At 42.0% G+C, this 18,821-nt stretch overlaps 1 protein-coding gene across 6 annotated transcripts in view; it reads left to right on the plus strand.

Annotated features, from left to right (window-relative positions):
• The window catches only part of bnc2 (basonuclin zinc finger protein 2), a 459,273-nt gene that overhangs the window by 124,010 nt on the left and 316,442 nt on the right, over positions 1 to 18,821 (plus strand). The window lies entirely within an intron of this gene.

An 18,821-nucleotide genomic window follows, 5' to 3' on the forward strand; every position in this document is an offset into this window, starting at 1 on the left:
GCTTTTGCGGTTAACAACCGGACGAGGGAATTTAATGAATGAGAGAATAGTGCGTGGAAATAGCCGTAAATAGTTTTAATATTTTGGCTTGCGTGTTCTTTTAACCTTGTCTCGGCAGGCAGGTATTTCCTTGAACACATCTGAGGTGCGGCAGTCCAGTAATGGACAAACAGCCCCACCAACCGAGCCCTCAGACCAAAGGAACCTTTGTCCCGTCACAGGACAAATTGCCTGCTTTACCTGACACTCCTGCATTGTTTCCGATGGAATTTCAATCAGGAATGTCTCCCAGAAAACTTTTCTTGCCACCCTTTGCAGCGTTTGGTTCTTTGTTGTTTGGAACGCTGCGCCGCCTGCACACTCCTGCTCTGCGCAACTTTACTGAAGCCACGCAAGGCTAGCCAGAAATAACGCGTCCAGCCCAGTTCGGCGGCGCACCGGCCTCCACAAACTCCAGTTTCCCGAAACTCCGATCCTACCTTCTCCCGACGTAAACCGACGGTGCTCCTGCCAAGACTTTTATATTTTCTCTGCCTGCCTGGTGGTATGCTCGAAAGGAATGGGGCAGGAAGGGTGGAGATCTTTAGCAGGCGGATATAACTGATCCAAAATTCAGCTAGCTTCAGGGAATTTCCGATCCAGTGCCCCAATAAGGGTGATTTGATGCCTCCCTTTCAGCTCTGAGACATATGAATAGAGGACTATAAGAAGCACCGCCGCCTGATCTGATCTGATGCATCATCTGTCCGTCTTAAGAAATGCGTATCTGTTGAAACAGTGTCGCGTTTGGAATTGCTTTTCAGTATGTCAGTCGAAAACGCGGTTAAAGCTGTTGACGTTGACAGGACGATCTTGTGTGAAATAGTCTCCTGAAAGTTGGAATGGGAACTTTTAAAAAGTAGCCTAGCTCGTAAAATCAAACTCATCAATAGTTTAAACGAAGTTTGTGAATACCCCAGACTAATCAGCACATTTTAACGGGATATACAGCATACAGGGATTTAGTTTCAGTGAAAATTTTCAGTAACAGCATGACTGAACCAACAACAACTTGGCTGACAAACCGTTCCCTACAAGGGGGCGGTTGCCAGGAGTGTTCCTTTAGTCTTTTTGCAGACAGCAGAGTGTGCACTGTGCACCACTATCATGCAGCTTTGAAAATATTACTCAGTCCTAGAGCACAGGACACCATTTGACCCGCCCAGCTCTTTAAACGATCTATTCAATTAGTCCCAAAGCGTGCCTCTGCACCAAGAAGTCATGTTGAACACTTGAAAGCAGAAATTTATCTTCAGTCACATGCATGGAGCATGCATTGTAGTGCAGGCTTGGGTTTTTCTATCACAATGCCCTTCCATTGAAGCGGAAATTCAGATGCAGATTACAACTTGATACCATGATTTGAGAGCATGACATTGAGGTACATTTCCATTCTTGGCCTTCCACATCTGCCTGAGCATCCTGATTATCTTTATTTTCCATTTTCAACATGAATTTTATTGCCAGTCTCAAAAAGAAGCAGTGGTGAGCCACCTCCTTGAACTGCCACTGTCCTGTTGGGGGGGGGGGGGGGCTGATAGTTTCAGAACTTAGATCTAGTCACAATGATGGAAGAGCAATAGATTCTCACATCAAAGAAACTGCGGATGCTGGAAATCTAAAATAAAGGCAGAAAATTCTGGAATTACTCAGCATCTGTGGGAAAAGAAACAGATTTAACCTTTCAGGTCAAACGTCCTTTATCCAAACTAGGAAGGAGAGAAATGAAGTTTGAAAAATTGCAAGGAGAGTGGAGGGTGGGGAGCAATTGGATAGGTTAAAACCTGGTGACAGTAAACTGTATCCAAACAAAGCTGATCCATGAGAGAATGGAGCAGTCAGGGAGTGAGAACCTGGATTAAACAAAATGGAGTTGTGATACGCAGAGCAGGGCATCTTGCAAGGCAGATCACAAAAAAACCCAAACAAGCTGAGCCAGTATTACAGATGGACGTTGGATACTGATGGAGAAATTAAGTTACTTTAAGTTGTAAAAGTCAGTATCAAGTCCAGAAAGCTGTCTCATACTCAGATGGAAGATAGTGCTGTTCCTGAGATTTTCATTTTCCTTTTCTATTTAAAAGAACAAGGATTGAGTTCTTCTGGTTCCATCTCACCACCTCTGTATTCAACAGCATACTCTGCAATTTTTGCCACATCCAAAGAGATTCCACTGATAGCCATGTCTTCCCACTCCTGCACTTTCAGCATTTCACCATAAGACTGTCTGGTCTATTCTTCTTTAACAATAACACACATCCTTTATAGCACATTCCCTTGCGAGCACATGTCCTTTCAATTCTTTCAACAATTAAGGCTCTCCAAAAAATGTTTCCACATGAAGCAGCGAATCACTTGCACTCCTTCCAAATTAGTGTACTGGATTTGGTACTCATAATATGGTGCCTTCTACTTAGATTGGATGACTGCTTTATGGAGCTCCTGTGTTCTGATCACAGGGGCAACCTGAAGCTTTCTGTTGCCACGTGAATTCTTTATCCCGCTCTCATACTGATGTGGTAGCCTACACTGTTACAATGAAGTCCAACACAAGCTAGAAGAACAGCACCTCATCTTTCATCTGGACCCATCCCGTCCTCCCATTGACCAGGTAACCTTGTTTACAACTTATGCGCATGGTCCCTGTCAGAGAATTCCTTCTGCCTCTCCTTCCTTTCAGTTTAACAAACATTTGATCCCTTCATCACAGTTCTGATTAAGAGTCTCCTGATAAGTTAAATCTTTCTTTTCCCACAGATGCAACCTGATTTGCTGAGTAATTTCACAGTGTGTGAATTGCAGCTGATGGATCAAATAGTGTCATTGTCCTTTGTGTTGATAGAGATCATGAATTTGAGAATAGCCAGGGCAAGTAACCACAGTGCATTTTGTAGATGCATTCAAGGTGTTTAATGGTGGAAGGTAATGAAGATTTAGAGCTGTGGATGGGATGTTTTTCAGATTTCCATCAGTCACGAACTGCCACCATTGGAATAGAGTGAGGAGAAGACATTTTATTCCGATAATAGATGTTGTTGAATAAATCAGGTGATTCTCACATGTGAGAGGTTGAATTTTGAAGTAGAGTGTGAGGGGGCGGATCCAAATGTGAATGGCCTGCAGTTGATAGTAAAGAAAGCTAAGGATGGAGGTTTAAACTCTAGAGATAGTTTTAGGATTTGTAATCTGTCTTGTTGCTGAAGCCAAAGAGAAATTTTTATTTGTAGGTTGAAAGTAATAATTAATAATGATAATTATTAGTAATAATAATTAATGTGAATATATGTTTACACAAAGGAAGTAAATGATGGGAAAATAACAATGAGAAAAAGAAAGAAGGGAAGGAATGGATAAAATATTATTGTATAGAAGAAGGTATACTGTACAAATCAGCATTGCTGAAAGTTGGAAAGTCAGTTTCTTTCAGATGGAATGGCTGCTGGGAGTTTAAAGAAGTTGACCTTTTCTCCAGCTGTTCAAGACAAAGTAGGTTCAAAAGTTAATAGTAAATATTATCAAAATACATATTTGTCACCATATACTACCCTGAGATTTATTTTCCTGTCGGCAAACACAGTAAATCCAGGAAACACAATAGAATCAATAGGATGGGCAAACAACCAATGTGCAAAGGAAAAGTAATAATATTAATAATAAACAAAGGCAATAAATATCGAAAACATGAGATGAAGAGTTCTTGAAAGTGAGGCGAGTAAAGTTGAGTGAAGTTATCTTCTCTTGTTCGAGAGTCTGATTGAAGAGTTACAACTGTTTGGTAATGTGGGTCCTGATGCTCCTGTACCACCTTCCTGATGGCAGCAGTGAGAAGAGAGCATAGCCTGGGTGGTGGAGGTCCTTGATGATGCATGCTGATTTCCTGTGACAGCGCTCCGTGTAGGTGTGCCCAGTGGTGGGGAGGGCTTTACCTGTGATGGACTGGTTCATATCCGTTACTTTTTGGAGGATTTTCCATTTATAGACATTGGTGTTTTCGTACCAAGCTGTGATACAATCAACGTACTCTCCACTACACATCTATAGAAGTTTGTCAAAGTATTAAATGTCATGCTGCTGGCTGATGGGCCTCTGGTTTCCTCATTCTGCAGTCAATAATCAGTTTCTTGGTCTTCCCAACATTGAGTGAGAAGTTGTGGCACCACTCAGCCAGATTTTCCATTTCTCTCCTATATGTTGCCTTTGACTTGGGCAACAGTGGTGCCATCAGCAGACTTGAATATCGTATTAGAGCTGTGCAGAGCTTCACTGTCATAAGTATTATGTGAATATAGTAGGGGCTAACACATGGCCTTGTGGTGGAGATTGTGGAGGAGGTGTTTTTGCTAATCTGAACTGACTGGAGTCTATGTGTGAGGAAATTGAGGATCTAATTGCACGAGGAGGTATTGAGTCCAAGGTCTTGAAGCTTATTAATTGGTTTTGAGGGGATGATAGTATTTTTGTTGTTAAAGAGCATCCTGACATTTTCAGTATCTAGATGTTCCAGGACTGAGTGAAGAGCTAATGAAATGGCATCTGCTTTGGAGTGGATCCAAGTCACTTCTCGGGCAAGAGTTGATATATTTCATCACCAATCTCTTAAAGCACTTCATCAAAGTAGAACGATACTGAACGATAGTCATTGAGGTATGTTACCATGTTCTTATTGGGCACCAGTATAATTGAAGCCTGCTTGAAGCAGATTGGTTCCTCAGACTGCTGAAGAGAGACGTTAAATATATTGGTGACTGCTCCAGCAGGTTGCTCAGAACAAGTCCTTAATACTTGGCCAGTACGCCATATGGGCCAATGCTTTCCAAGGGCTCACCTTCCTAAAGGATGCTCTTATATTAGCCTCAGAGACAGAATTTGCAGGGACATCAGGGGCTGTGGGAGTTATGAAGATTGCTCTTTTTTTGATGGTCAAAGCAAACAAAGAAGCCATTGAGCTCATCTGGGAGCAAAGCGTTGTTGTCACCTTTGTGGCTAAGCTTTACTTTATAAGAGGGATTAACATTCAAGCCTTTCCACAGCAGTTGAGCATCCTTCACTGATTCTAGTTTGGTCTGGAATTGCCACTTTTCACGTGAGATGGCTTTCCAGAGGTCATACCTGGACCTCTTGTAACTTACTTAATTGGCTGACCTGAATGCTACTGATCTGGCCCTTAACAGATTACGGATTTCATCCAGGGCTTCTGGTTGGGGAAGAATCTGAATGACTTTGTGGGGACACACTTATCTACCACTGCTTTTATAAAGTGTATTCATTCAGATCCTCCAATGAGTCCTTAAACAAGACCCAGGTCCACCTACTTAAAGCAATCCCATAGCCACTGCTCTGCCTTCCACGATCACCTCTTTATTGTCCTTCTTTCTGTAGCCTTGCTCTTTAGCCTCTGCCTGTATGCAGATAGAAGGAGGACAGCCAAGTGATCAGATTTCCTGCACTGTAGTTTAGGCATGGAATGGTAGGCATTCTTAATGGTAGTATAGTAGTGGGCGAGTGTGTTGGCACTCCTGGTGCTGCAGGTTATATGTTGGTGATAATTGTGCAGAGATTTCTTCAAACAAGTCTGACTGAAGTCCCTAACATTGATTTGAAAGGTGACAGGGTAGCCTGTTTTTTGTTTGCTGATTGCAGCATTCAATATCTCGACTGCCTGTTTAACGTTGGTCTTTGGCACTATGTAAACTGTGGTCAGGATCACAGAGGAGAATTGTTTTGGTAAGCAGAACAGTCTGCACATAATCATTAGATGTTCCTGGTAAGGTGAACAAGAGTGTGACAGGACTGTTGTGTCCGAGCACCACAAAGATTTTATGATACACCAACCTCCACTTTTTGTCTTCTCTGAATCAGCAGTCTGGTCCATCCTGTGTATTGAGAAGCCCTCGGTTTTTGCCAAGTTATCTAGTGTGTCTGGAGTAAACCATGTCTCCGTGAAACACAAAATGCAGCAATTTCTCATTTCGCTCTATTACAGCAATCTTGCACTTAGGCCCTCAGTCTTGTTCTCCAGTGACTGTGCATTTGCTAACAAGTTGCTGGGTAGAGGAAGTTTCATTCTCCTGCATTTCAGTCTAGCTTGGAGACCTCCCCTCCTCCCTCTTTAATGGCCATGGCAATATACCTTTATCTGCTTAGGGGTGCCTTACTTGCATGCTTAAGAGTTAAGTCTGCGAAGTCCTTCAGAAAATCGTTAAATTGCTAGTTTGTTAAGACAGTTTGAAGGACTGGGGTTTACTACTCTGATACTATTGTTCAGGAAAAGCAAGAGGAATTAATCAAATTTACTGACCAATCAGGTTAACATCTGTGGTGGTGAAGTTATTAGAAACTTCTATAGGTTAACCAAGGAATACCAGCATAGACCTGATAAATTGAAACTATTTCAGTCTAAGCATTTTAATTTTTTGCTGTAACTGTGAGTGTTGTTCAAGTATGAGTTGTACGTAGATAGAGACTTTTGGATGGAAATTTGGCGAAGTGACTGAGTGACAGGAAGCAGAAGGGTGAGCAGACAGTTCCTTGGTGTGCGCCTAACCTGGACCCACAACACCTCCTCATTAGTCAAGAAGGCACAGCAAATTCTACACTTTCTGAGGAGACTGAGGTGTGCAAGGTTCCCCGCCTCCATTCTAACAGGAGCACCATCCAGAGTGTGCTGTCTGGCTGCATCATTGTGTGGTACGAAAATGCAAGACATCGTATCACAAGACCTTACAGTAAAAACTGTCGAGAGGATCACCGGGGAGGCCCCCCCCCCCCATTTGTGACATTTACGGCGATTGTTGTATAGAAAGGGTCTGAGGCATTGTTGAGGATCCCTACCATCCATCCCACACCTCTTTGATCCACTTGCATCAGGAAGGAGGTACCAGAGCATCAGGACTAGGATTACTAGACGGGTTTCTTCTCCCAGGATGGGAGACTAATGAATACCCTGCCACTAGACGGTCTTGGCACTAGGACAGCAAGTTGTTTACTGTTTACCTCACGTGCATTTTGAATTATGTATTATTAAGTTATCTGTGGTAATATTCTGTTTTATGTACTGCTTGTGATTTATGTTTTGTGAGTGCACTTTGGTCTAGAGGAACATTGTCTCATTTGGTTTTGTGTACTCACTCACTCACTCACTCACCCACATCAAAATTACTGTTACTGTGAATAGCTAAGCAAGTAAAAGATGACCTGATTTCCAAAAGGCATGAAGTTAAAGATGACATATTTCTTTAATATTTTAAGCAAGATTACTTTTTTACTTATATCTTTTACAGTTTCAAAATAGCAAAAAAGGAAAAGGGCCTGAAGCAAAAGTTTGGGCACCCTGCATGGTCAGTACTTAGTAATACCCCCTTTGGCAAGTATCACAGTTTGTAAACAATTTCCGTAGCCAGCTAGGAGTCTTTCAATTCTTGTTTGGGGGAATTTTCGCCCATTCTTCCTTGCAAATGGCCTCTAGTTCTGTGAGATTCTTGGGCCGTCTTTCATGCACTGCTCTTTGAGGTCTGTCCACAGATTTTCAATGATGTTTAGGTCGGGGGACTGTGAGGGCCATGGCAAAACTTTCAGCTTGCGCCTCTTGAGGTAGTCCATTGTGGATTTTGAGGTGTGTTTAGGATCATTATCCTGTTGTTGAAGCCATCCTGTTTTCATCTTCAGCTTTTTTACAGACAGTGTGATGTTTGCTTCCAAAATTTGCTGGTATTTAATTGAATTCATTCTTCCCTCTACCAGTGAAATGTTCCCCGTGCCACTGGCTGCAACACAAGCCCAAAACATGATCGATCCACCCCCATGCTTAACAGTTGGAGAGGTGTTCTTTTCATGAAATTCTGCACCCTTTCTTCTCCAACATACCTTTGCTCATTGTGGCCAAAAAGTTCTATTTTAACTTCATCAGTCCACCGGACTTGTTTCCAAAATGCATCAGGCTTGTTTAGATGTTCCTTTGCAAACTTCTGACACTGAATTTTGTGGTGAGGATGCAGGAAAGATTTTCTTCTGATGACTCTTCCATGAAGGTTATATTTGTGCAGGTGTCGCTGCACAGTAGAACAGTGCACCACCTCTCCAGAGTCTGCTAAATCTTCCTGAAGGTCTTTTGCAGTCAAATGGGGGTTTTGATTTGCCTTTCTAGCAATCCTACGAGCAGTTCTCTGGGAAAGTTTACTTGATCTTCCAGACCTCAACTTGACTTCCACCATTCCTGTTAACTGCCATTTCTTAATTACATTACCAACTGAGGAACCGGCTACCTGAAAATGCTTTGCTATCTTCTTATAGCCTTCCCCTGCTTTGTGGGCATCATTTATTTTAATTTTCAGAGTGCTAGGCAGCTGCTTAGAGGAGCCCATGGCTGCTGATCATTGGGACAAGGTTTGAGGAGTAAGGGTATTTATAAAGCTTTGACATTTGCATCACCTGGCCTTTTCTAACGATGACTGTGAACAAGCCATAGCCCTGAGAAGCTAATTAAGGTCTGAGACCTTGGTAAAATTTATCTGAGAGCTCAGATCTCTTGGGGTGTCCTAACTTTTGCATGGTGCTCCTTTCCTTTCTTCACTCTAAAATTGTACAAAACAAAAATAATACACTAATATGTATGAAAATAATGTTTCATCTTCAACTTTATGACTTCTGGAGATCAGTTCATCTTCTACTCACTTAACTATTCACAGTAACAGAAATTTTGACCAGGTGTGCCCAAACTTTTGCATGCCACACACACACACACACACACACACACACACACACACACACACACACACACACACACACACACACACACACACACACACACACACACACACACACACACACACACACACACACACACACACACACACACACACCAATAAGCTTGAACTTGATGACATTCTTCATTCTGAGAGATGTCTTGCATCAGTGTTCCCTGAGGATCACTTGTGTATCCATTATTAATAATTTTCATTAATGATCTGGAGCTTGGTGAGAAGAATGGGTCTGTAAAGTTTGTAGATGGCCCCAATCTTCTCAATGTAGTTTGGAACGATATAGCTGGCTACAGGTTTTAGGATGACTGAGAGAGGGCGGTGAAATGTTCAGGGACATGGGAGAAAGCATTACTATAATCTTGGTTGACTAACATAGAAAAACATTACATTATTAATCTCAAGTTTGGGTTGGCAGAGGACGTTTGGCATCCAAGGATAGGAACTCTTAGTGGAGGCATGTTGAGAAGGTGTTTTTAAAAAGATGGGAGCGTGAACTGCACTAAGTAAACAAGAATATGGATGTGCATTGATCAGGCTGAAACATCGGTATGGCTTCTGCTGAGTTTTGTGGGAAATTAGCTGATTTCTTCGCAGGAATGAAGTTAACCCTAGAAAGGGTTCACGGGCACTTGTTAGCTGTAATGAGATAATTTAATTCCCAAGAAAGGTTGGGAAAGTTAAGACTGTACTCCTTAGAACAGGCAGTAAAAACTTGATTTTGTAAATTTGGGAAAATTATTTCCTCTGTTGAGTTAGTTGGGATCCTAGGTTAGAGAATGCAAATCAAATGTCACAAAATTGAGGAGGAGGGGAGTTTTCTTTCACTTAGATACAGTCAGATCTAGGTGTTTTCACTGAAGAGGAGGGAAGTACTTATTCCATTCTTAATCGTAGAAGTACTGGATGATGAGGAGTATGCATGGTTATATGCAAAGAATCCGGGACTGCGGCTATATGGCTACTTTTTCAAAGAATTGTAAAAAGTTCAGGGGACTGAACAACTGCTCCCTGGTGTTGTGGGCTTCTGGGACTGATATCCATTGCGAGAAGAGAAGATATGATTGGCAGCAAGGCAGCAGGAGATGGCATGTGGCAACGATTCCTTCAGGAAGAGATTCCAAATCCAATGGGGAAGGTGCCCTCCCATGTGGTAAGGATTGAGACATACTGTGTCTCTTGTGATCACTGTTTTCCAAAGCAAGACTTTACTGGTGCTATTTCACTCCCAGCTTGCAAAGTTTTAGTAAAAACATTCTCCAGTTTCCCAGAGAATTCTTGGTGTCCTGCTTTTTATTTGGAGCAATGGAAATGTCAGAGTTATTGATAGTGGTCAGAGGAAAAAGGGAAATTACCACAGAGTGATTGCCAAGCTGATGAATCAGTCACCTTTTAAAATTTATTCCTGGTTGGGTTTGAATGCCAGATGGATACGTCAAACCTTTAACACCTGTGCATTGTAGTTACATAAAGGACTTGCCATTATTGACTCTTATGTTTGTTATCCTTACATAACAAGGATCCTAACAATCTTCTGCAAGGAATAAGGTCCAACATTGCCCACAGGAGGCAGAAAATGTTGTAGATAGAAGGCTCAGGGAAGCGGTTGGATAGTAGAGGAATGGCCACCAGGCAGTGCAGGAGGTGCCTGTGGCTGTTGTCCACACTGGCACATATAGTGCTGTGAATAGTGATACTACTGGTAGTGTGGGTGGAAGGCCTTTTAGAGGAAAACACCAGCAGCCAAATTGGTGGTACCACTAATGGCTTTGTTTTACAGCAAGGAAGAATGTGAAGTAGTGTCCAGGATAGTGTTATCTCCCAGATGCCAGAGTCAAGAATGTATTGGTGTGGGTGCAAAACATTTCGAGGGGGGAGTTTCTCCATATCAATATGGATTATAACTTAATGACATAGGTCAGAAGAATGATGTTGTCCTGGAAAAGGAATTTAGGGAGTTAACTGGAAAGTTGAAAAGCAAGACCTCTGAGGTTGTAATCTCAGGATTACTCCTTGTGCTATCTGCTAATGAGCATAGAATAAAAGATAGCTGAATGTGTGGTTCATATAAGGGAAGGTCTTTGGGTTTTTGGATCATTGGGATTTCTTCTGGGGCTGGGATAGCCTGTGCAAGAAGGATAGGTTGCACTGAACTGGAGGGGGACCAATGTTCTTGCAGGAACATTTGCCACTGTTTCTTGGGAGGGATTCATCTGGTGAGGTCAGTGGTAACATCCAGAATGGCGGCACAGTGGGTGGGGAGGCTGACTCGTATTGAAAGATGAACAGAACAAACAGAGGCAGGAGGGGAAGATTACGAGGGGCTTAGGGTTAGTTGTATTTACTTTAATGAAAGGATCCTCACAGGAGTAGAAATGAACAGGCAATGTTGATTAACTTGTAGGATTATGTTATTGTTGCAGTTACTGAAATGTGGCTGAGGGGAGTAGGTCAATGTTTAGGGGTATAGAGTTCTCTGTTGTGACAGAAGTGGAGGAACCAGTGCTCAGGGAGGAATATACTGGAGGGATTGGCTAATGAGGCTATATAAATAGAATTTAGCAATAATATAGGGGTTATTCTGGGGTTATACTATAGGCCTCAGGAAGGCAGTGGGAATAGGAACAGATAGTTGGACAGGTCATAGGAGGGTCTAAACACAATAATATTATAGTAGTGAGGAACTTTATTTTCCCAATATTTTTTGGATTGCCTCACTGCAAGAGGTTTTGATGGGATGGAGTCTGTAAAATGATTCCACGAGTGTGTTTGAAGCAGCATTTTTTTTGGGAGGGGGCTATACGACCTTATCTTTGGGAAGAAGTATGGGGAAATACTTTGGGAACAGAGATGATAGTTCAGTAGGGTTTTATCAAGACCAAGGTGGAAAGATAAGGTAGACCCTGTTTGAGCTGCTTTTCTGAAGGTGGACTGCACTATTGGTCTAGGAGTATTGAGGGAACACTGCACTGTGAAGTGTATAGTTCTGAGCAAGGCATGCCAAGGTCAATCGAACAATGCTGGGTGAGTGCTGCACTATTAATGGGAAGTTCTGAAGGAGTGCTGTAGTGTTGGAGGTGATTGTTATTGGGTACTGCTGTAATGAGGCTAGATAGATGTAAGTATCCACAGTTGTTTTTCCATAAAGAACAGGGGATTCACCCTGCTTCCTGGAAACTAACAAGTCTTCTCCATTAGCATCATTGAAACACTATCTGGTTGTTAAGGTATCTGTGAGCAAACATCTCTACAAGTACTTTAACTACATTCCTAAAGCTGAGGCACAAGAGACTTCAGATGCTGGAATTTGGAGCAACAAACAGTGGAGGTCTTAGTGGGTCAGGCACCATCTGGGGTGGGGTGGGGGGGGCAGGGAAGGAAGGGATTGTCAAAGTTTCAGGTCGAAACTGTATGAGGACCAGGAGTGGAAAGGGAAGATGACCCTTGTCCTCTCTTCTAAAACTGCTTTAGCACAACAAGAAATGATAATAGGTTCAGCAAAACCAGAAGCCTTTGAGACGGGAATTATGTCACTAGATTTTAATGATGTTAAAATAGCACAACCAGTCAGTCTCATGCTCTGAAGGTGAAATAAAAGCAAGCCAATCAGATAAGAGGTTCACACGACAGAGCTCTGTGGTTTCCTTGTGTGATCCTAGGCTAAACCTGACATCCCTATCAATGTTGTTAAGTTGCAAGTTCTCCAGGCTGTCAGCAGTAAGGAGATCAGGTGTGATGCCTGAAGGTAGCTCATAAAGGGACATACCATAATTGTGAGGAGGATCTGGGAAGGTTGCTGAAGTACTTACATGGGGCACGTTCTTTGTGAAAGGAAGCCACGGAGACTGTTGTTCGAGTTTGCCCATGATGTTCCTGATAGGTAAAGAATGCAGTATCTATTGCTTGCTTCACCAAAATGAGGCAATGCAGCTAAGTGCCTGCCCCCACTTCGCCTACTCCTGTTGGCTGAAGGGGAAATAGTTGAATTCATCTTTCTCTGAGTATGGGGTTTGGTGGCCTCCCTAATGTAGCAAGCTGTGAGATGTGCCAGAGGTTGGCAGCAGCTGGCTGGAATGGTCCTAAGTGTAGGAAGCAACTATGACTCTTACCTTTGTGGACAAAATAGGCACCCTGGGGACTGTATTTAAGATCACAGATTTCTGTGAAGACATAGGGTATTAACCTTTCAAATAACACAATTTCAGGTGAAGCAGAGTGAATAACGCCTCTAAGTAAATGTGAACTTCTTTCAAACCAGTGAGAAAATTGCACTGTGGGTGAATTTTGCATTCTTTTGGGGATTCTCTGCTAAAATTAAGGTGCAAGGGCAAACAAGTTCCACAGAGAAATCAGAGATTAAGTTTCCTCACGGGCACTAAAACACCAAGAAATGAATTCAAATTTTCTCTGCTGTGGTTTGTAACGTTTGAATTGCACAGTTGCTCTGCTTTTCTCAATTGTATTAACAAATGTCTGGTTCCTTGACTTGTATTTGGTTTGTAATACTGAAAATGGTGGTGAAGTTGCTAGGCATCTGAAAATCAATCCATTAGTCCCTGCAGCAGAGGTGTTTGGAGTGTGGTATGGATAATGAGAGCCTTGTTGACTTGAGCCAAGTTAATGATAGAACAAGATTAGATTTTAGACTAGCGGATGGGAGTCTGTTTCTGTTTTGCTTTTCCCTTTGGCAGATTCTCTAATAGCAACCAAATCACATTTACATGTGAGAAGTCAAAATTAGAAAGGCTTTGAAGAAAGAGCAAGGAAGTGGGACTATATTTACTTTAATAGAACCAGAACGGAGATAATAAGCCAAGTGGCCTTCTATATTGTAAAGTTTTTATCACTCCATAAAGCAACTGCCTAACCAGCATTGTAAACCAAAAGATGGTTATTAATAAATAAACATTTAACAGATACCAATAAACTTCCCAGCTCCTTATTTCACCCCTCCCCCTCTCCCGCTTTACCTATCACCTACCACCCTGAAATCACTCCTCCCCTCCCCAGACCTTCTTACCCTGACTTCTTATCTTTTCTATCCAGTCCTGCCCGAAACATTGACTGTTTACTCTTTTCCATGGATGCTGCTTGGCCTGCTGAGTTCCTCCAGCACTTTGTGTCTGTTGCTTGTATTTCCAGCATCTGCAGATTTTCTTGTGTTTGTGAACTACTTAACAGTGTTGCATTCATCATTGCAATGGGAACTAGTCAAAGGTGTTGTATAACAAGATTGCTCCTGGCACTGTGAAGTTCTCCTCACCAGTTGCCATTTGCCCTAAGACGTAGCCCCGTTTCACCACAAATACAAACTAAATGCAAACAGGTGAGTATGAAGCAAATCAGCCAGTGCCACATTGTAGGTGAGGCAATTGATTAAAAGAGATTTTATCTAAACTTCTGGGAATCATTGTGATTCGGGGACAGGATGAGTGGATGGAATTTGGGGAGCAATGTGTCCCCTTTCGCAGGTTGTGTGCTGGCATCATAAGCATTGCACCATTTATCTGCATGCTAGCAAAAATGGGACTGCAAAACCCATCTTTAACATTGTTTAGCATTTACCTGAGTAGGAATGATTATGCCTTTAGGTGATAATGTATCCCTGCTTGCTGAATAAATATTCACTCATGAAGTATAACAATATTTAAATCGTATGTATGTAGAATTTTTCATTGTGTTTGCTGAGAGTGAAGTTGGAATGTTTTCTGTATCTGGTAATTCAGCATCTGTGCTAGGAATGTATAATCCCAGACAAAGGGTTGGCAGAGGATTTCCTCTGTCTGAATTCTAGTGCCTGAAGATACCCCTGCAACACCTGGACAGAATCAGCAGGTGACTGCAAGCGCAGATCAGCCCCTGTTATTCAAACAACATTGAATGCTTTCAATATGACTCAATCTTTGGCCTCTGAAGTAAAGGTAGAAGTAAGATCATCAGGTTCTAATTTTACTGAGACTGGAATGGGGCAAAAACAAGTGGTTGATGGAAAGATATGTCACTCTGATCTGGATGGAGAAGTTAAGGTTAACGTGACCTAAGAAGTACTTAGCAAAAAGTGAATGCAAGCTGGGGGTGAGCAACGTTTACTCACTGAAACAGCAAGCTTTGCTTGTTATTATTCTCAGGTTACACATATTGGGGAGATACATGGAAGAAAATGACCAAGCTTGCCTTGCTCCTATAATGTCTGTGATGTGCAATAGTTACTCAGTATTCAGTGCCCTTTTTAAATTTGGATGTATTGATTTTGTGAGATTTCACGAACTTGTGAGATTTTTAAAATATATTATCTGAAGTGTTTGAGGAAAATCCTTGTTAAAGGTTACAGGACAATTCCATCGTTGCTGTGACCTGTCTGTTGGTCAGTGATAGTGGGCCAGAGGATACAGATTTAATATAATGAGATAATCGGGTGAATGACGACTTTGTGATCTGTAGAAGATTCAGTACTTACTTTCTGAAGTAGAAGAGACACTGGCTGAAGAGAAATTACATGGGTTTGGGGAAGGAGCAAGAAAACAGTCTAATTCAAGAATTCTTCCAAAAATTAGCATGAACATGATTGTTCTCTGTGCTCTTTCAGAGGCTGAATGGAGCTTGGTCAGATATTGTGACAGTACGATTGTTGATTGTTTATTCAGTTTCACTCCCCACCAACTCACTGTCTGACTGTTGACAATGGAGACAAAGGGTAAAAATGCACTGACGTAAAGTTAGATAGAATATTGTTTCCATTTCCTTTTTACAACTTGGTCATGGAGTCACAGGGTCAAAGAGGTGCACTGCATGGAAACCATGCCAGCATGCTGCCTATCTGGGCTAGTCCCATTTACCTGCATTTGGCCCATAACACACGAAATCTCTCATGAACCTGACCAAATGTCTCTTAAGTGTTGTATCTGCTACGACCATCTCTATAGACAGTTCTTCCCATATACCCACCACCCTCTGTGTTGGAAAAACCTGGCCCATAGGTTCACTTTAAATCTTGGTCTTCTCACCCTAAACCAATGTCCTCTAGACTTCTCTGCTCGAGGAAAGGGTGTCCTGTGATCATCCTTGCTTTTCATAATTTTACAACTCTATATGGTCATCCCTCAGTCTTCTCTCGTGGCTCCAGCCTTTCCTATAACTGAATTCCTCAGCCTTAATAACATTCTATAAATTATTTCTACACCATGTTTTGCCTAACTACATCTATTCTTTAGTATGATGACCAGGACAGCCAACTGAATCTTTGCATCGCATCCATGTTTAGTATGATGACCAGTGTCTTTGCCAGTTTTCAGAACATTCCCACTAGTATCATTCCTCTACATACCGGGATGAGGAGCACTCAGGGAAAACCATGTGGTCACACAGAGGGCATGGAATCTTCACGCAGACAGCACAGTATCAATGGAAGTGAAAGTCCCATGCAACTTTTTCACTAAATCAATTTTACATCTTTCCTGTTTTTGCTTCTCAGAGTCTTATCAAAAATCAAACTCAGTAATCAGTTGCGTGAACTTTTGTCTAATTGGGTCCAAACATGGATTCTACAATGCCAACCAGAGGCTTCTTGTAGTCTGGGTTCAATAAATGACCTGTTATAAAATAATTTGTAAATATTATTAGGAGAAAAATCTCTGGGAATGTTTTCCACTGAATTACTTTAAAATTATGCCAGCATTGCTGTAAGGAATTGAGAGTTTCCAAGGTTGTTTTCTTATCCTTAATCAAATGTAAACATCCTGAGGGACAGCTGAGCAAAGTGTAGTTGTAAGTCCCCACAGCCAGAGGTAAGAAGTAATTTCCAAGGGAAAATACAGTGGCTTCCATATCTTACTTTTATTTTTCTCACAGCATAAAAGGTGACTGTTCAGATAACTGAGTCCATGCCAACTCTAAGAGCATTCCCTTTAGTTTCTGATGCACCATCAGTAACTCTCGGAGACGGGAGGTGAACGATAGGCTTTTATTAGCAGCAAAATGGAGCATGGCATCTCGGAGACTGAGGGGGGGAGCAGTGCCTCTAATCGCCTTTATACAGGGGTCTGTGGGAGGAGCCACAGGAGCAGTCAGCAGAGGGGCGTGTCCAGACAGGTATACATAGTTTACCACAGTTTCATTCCCCATGTGTAGGATGTTAAGGTTGAAGTCCTTCGTTGGTCAGAGTTGACCATGGATATTGCATCCTAGCTGTCCAGCTACTCAATTCTGGGCAGTAGGATGTGGAGAGCCCCCCCCCCCCCCCATCTCCATGCAACTGATGAACCCAAAGGAATGGTAGAAACCAAAATAGTTTGGTACCAGCAGCATCACGGGTATTGCCAGTCAGCATCGAACTCAGTGTAGGACTGCCTTAGAATCTCCAGCTCTGGATTTTTCCCTCGGGGTTTACTCCTGAAGCCTTCCCTGTGAGTGGGTATAGCCACAAGGCAGCAGAGGTTTGAGATCAGAGTTTTCCTTCTCCTAGATGAGCTGCCAACCACGGCTGATGAGCCCCATCTACCTAAAGCAACTGGTTTTAAGGCACCAGTAACCCACCTTTGCCCCTTCTCCAGTCTTTGGACATCTGAGGTAGCACAAAACATGTGTGTTGTGTATCAGTGTTGGCCTAGTAACTTATCAGGAAGTTGGTATAGTCTCTCTGTTTCATCTGCATTTCCAGAAACATTAGAGCAGCCATCTAACCTCTCCCTATTAGAGAACAGATTTTCGACCAGGCACACAGACTTTGCTGAAAAGTTTGTGGACAATTCTGTGTGTTACAGTTTTCCTCGGTCACCAGCAATTGTGAAATTCACCTAATGTCCTCGGGCTTGAAGCGAGGAAATAAAAAAACATTTTTTTGAGCTATTTGTTGAATCACTACATTAGATGTGAGATCACCAAGAATTGGTGGTGAGCCCAGCATCCCTCACATGCCATGTTTCTGATCTCTGTCCTTACATTATGTGAATACAAGCATTTTTTCTTTTGGCAGTCTGCAGCTGTGAGCTATTGAACACAGACTCAATGGGAGCAATGACAGTTTAAATACTTTGTCCTCTTGGCTTAGCCGGAGGATAAATCCAAAATATGAACAAAGTGTGAATCCATTTGATGGATGGGCATTCAACAAAATTCACAAAGCTTATAAAACTCTATTTTGTAAGTGCCAATAAGTGAATGTTGACTCTTCTGCACTCTTTCTGATCTGCAGTCACTGCTGGTGCCTGTCAGCATCTTGCAAGGACAGGTGAGAATCACTATAATCCAACCAAAATCTGTGTTTGTTCAGATTTGAAACCTAAATTGATCCACAGTGTATCTGCAGCTTTTCTGATGTTTGATGAGGGAACAAGGGAAATAAGATGGATGATCTGTCCTGTGCTTGTTAAAGTAGGCACAGCACAAGGGTTTTGTGATCTTCATGTGTCCCCAATAAATGTAATTGCTCCTGGATGAACCCTTGTGAAAAGAGAGAGAGAGTACTTCAATAAATATTTTGGATTTGTTTTCTGCCAAGGAGAGTGATTAGCTTTAGTTAAGTTTATATTTGGTCAACTGGCAAGAATTGGACTCTTATTTGGACCGTGCATACCATCATATCAAACTGTAGGAATTGTGAAAATCATATATGTCTTGAAAGGGCTCTGAGACACTTGATTTTTTTTTGCAAGAATTTCACTTGTAGAATGTGAGTTGAAATCCGAGATTGCCTTTATCTGGATAATGATAAATGACTATATCAGAATGCATATTTGAAACATGTGTTCTGAATTCTGTTGAGTACAGCAAACTGTGACTAAAGCAGCAAAAATATGACTTCTCTGTAAACTGGTGGAAGAGAGATTTTGTTTGCTTTCAGTCCAGAATCATCTGAACACAACAGGTATTGTTGGGAGAAAGCTCATGGTTAACAGAAGACAAAAAATAAGCAAGCACTTGTGGTTTTTTTTTTAAAAAAGCATTGCATGTTCTCTGACAATGTGTTGTACAAAAGAGCCTCAATTCAGCCATTTCTTCAATAGGGTGCTCTCTAGCAGTCATTTTGAA

The sequence above is a fragment of the Hemitrygon akajei genome, chromosome 6 (genome assembly GCF_048418815.1).
Source record: "Hemitrygon akajei chromosome 6, sHemAka1.3, whole genome shotgun sequence".
Classification (NCBI taxonomy): domain Eukaryota; kingdom Metazoa; phylum Chordata; class Chondrichthyes; order Myliobatiformes; family Dasyatidae; genus Hemitrygon; species Hemitrygon akajei.